The sequence below is a fragment of the Austrofundulus limnaeus genome, unplaced genomic scaffold, assembly GCF_001266775.1.
Source record: "Austrofundulus limnaeus strain Quisiro unplaced genomic scaffold, Austrofundulus_limnaeus-1.0 Scaffold140, whole genome shotgun sequence".
Taxonomy (NCBI): Eukaryota; Metazoa; Chordata; class Actinopteri; order Cyprinodontiformes; family Rivulidae; genus Austrofundulus; species Austrofundulus limnaeus.
In genome coordinates, this window is record NW_013952542.1 from 712244 (window position 1) to 715085 (window position 2842).

Below are 2842 nucleotides of genomic sequence, written 5' to 3' on the forward strand. Positions count from 1 at the left end.
CTATTATACTAATTATACTATTATATAAGTATATATACTGGGTGAGCTGACCAAGTGTATTTTGCTCTGTTGTTTTCTTTGAAATTCAGTTATTCTACCTTTTGATATATTTATTGCTGTTATATCTTGTTCTGTCTGTTGTAAAAGCACCTTGATAGCAGTTTATCTGTTTTAACTGTGCTCTATAAATAAAGATGACTTGACTTGACTTGACTTGATGTTCATAAACTATAATTTAAACTAAACACTTTGAAGGGGATAAATGATACATTGCATTGGTGCTAAAAGCAGCAGGAATGGTTAAAGTTCATTACAGGCAGAAATTCCTCTAATGATACAATTAAATTTGTTTTCTGCACTTGACACCTCACACATGTGGGGCAGTTGTTTAAGCAGTTAGGGATYAGGTGTTTTGTTCAAGAACACCATAACATATGGGCAGGATGGGGAATCAAACCTGCAACTCCTTAGTCTCCAGGCGGTTGCTGCACTCCCTTYTGCTGAGAGAGACTGCAGTTTTCTYTGTAGGCAGTTTCTCATTGTGTCATTGGGACAAATTGTGATAATACGTGAGTRAAACTGTTGAAAATGTATATAAATACAGCTTTTTAAGCTCTTGTCTAAGTTGCAACAATTTCTCTTTTTTTCTGCTTTGTTTTTGTTTCAAATTTACCCCCCTCCCCYGTGCCCCTTCCCACTTGGTGAAAACAATTAGAGCATCTCTGCAGCAATGGATCACACGTAGTTGAATTATGTCAAGGTGAACAATTATCATTTTGAGATGAATAAATTAGAAGAATCTAATTACCGACCCGTATTGAATAGTTGCCAGCCCAAACACTGGCATTTCAGAAGCAGGGATTTAATTATGGTTTGGGTGCTTTGAGGAACTGTTGCTGACATGGTTTGTGACAACTGTGCGCCTGCGGGAAGGAGTGGAAAACCGGGGTGAGGCGCGACATCGTGGCGAGGTTTCAGAGTCAAARGTCCAAACGGCAGTAACTCCCGTTTGTCCTGAGTGAGGCGACATAACGCTGCAGGGGGGATATAATCATGTTAGAAAGTTTAGATCAACAACAGATTTATGTCACATGTATGGAGTGTGTGACTGTTAGCCACGTGACATGAGCCACTGTGGTTCATGAACCACTACTTGGATTTTAATGAAACTTTCAAAAAGTAATCATTGGATGCTCATCTAGAATTGATTCAATTTTGGAGTCATCTCCTTTCAAGGTGGTTGCTACAGCTAATCTAATTGATTAAACACAAAATATCTACAACTCAGTCAGTTTTACATATATTGAGCTAAACTTTGATGTGATGGTAGCTGAGAATCATCTCCATGGTATATTTTAAAGGCTAACAAAACTTGTGAGATTTTTTGTCTAAAACTAGAACATTAACTGTTAGGGTCAACCCTGTCTGTCTGTTATCAAAATATCTCACGAATCACTGAATATTTTTTAATGAAACTCTCCGAAAGTAATCGTTGGATGCATGTTTATAACTGATTAAATTTTGATATCGGCCCACTTCAAGATGGCTGTTTCAGCTAATCTAACTTAGCACACACATAAGTGGCTTTAACTTAGTATGTTTTACTGATATTGAGCTAAACTTTGGTGTGGTAGTAGCTGAGAATCATTAACAACACATACTCTAAGTTCTAACACATTGTGCTAGTTGTGTTTAAAACATTTGCAGCAGTTTCATTGGTAAATTTCAGGTTGCCCTTTTTTCTGATTGATGTCTTCAAAGGTGGATTTGTTTTTCCTAACTTTAATGAAATTGCATCGTTATGCTCTTCAGAAAGTATCTCTGATAGGAAAACAAGCTTAAATCTGTATCATAAAACAAAGTAGCTAACAGTTAATGTGATGTGTTTTTTTATTTTAGAAGAGAATTAAGGTGGAATTTGCAAGTCAGAAAATAAAATGTTTTTCTCTGCACTCGTGTTCTTCATCTTTGCATAATGCAGAAGCTATCAAATGGAAAAATTAATATGTGCTTTTCTTTGTGTTGCTCCATCAGATGATGCCTCATTGCATCTGCTACTTTATGGTGGATTTTCAGAAGCCAAATGAGCCACTGAGCAGTAAGTGTTTGATGTAAACAACACTTTAAATAAATCGTGTCAGTTGCTTATCATTGGGTTTACTGAGATAACAAAAATGTTGGCCTTCTCTTCCATAAGGGTCATCTCAATTTGAGCCCGTTTCATAAAGTAGGATGATATCCCACATTTTAAATGCCTCAACAAAAGTTGAGGCAGATGCTTTTTAAGTTTATTTAAACCAGGTAAAATCCAAGAAAGCTGACTTAACACAAAGAACTCAAGTAAAGACATGGTTGGTTTGTGCCGAGGCAGGTCTGTATTTACACCAGAAGTTAACTGCACCAGAGTTTTTGTCTGGAACAGGATAAGCTCAAAAATGGGTCTTGGTCCGCACCTGGGTTCACATAAGTGTGTTTACCTGCATAAAAGGTCCGAACCAACACAAAACAAGATATCATGTCCAACATTGACCCAAAACCAAAATTTCTTTTGTCCCACCATTGGTTTGTTTGGGATCTGGATCACCATAACTTTTAAACGTAAATCCATTTGTATGTTTTACTCCATATGTAAAAATATTTATGTGCATTTGAATGGGTATGAAAGACTCAAGACAGAGTTAGGTTTAGAGGGGTTCTTTGCCCTTGAAAGTACAGGTGCTGGTCATAAAATTAGAATATCATGAAAAAGTAGATTTATTTCAGTAATTCCATTTAAAAAGTGAACCTTGTATATTATATTCATACATTACATACAAACTCATATATTTCAAATGTTTATTTC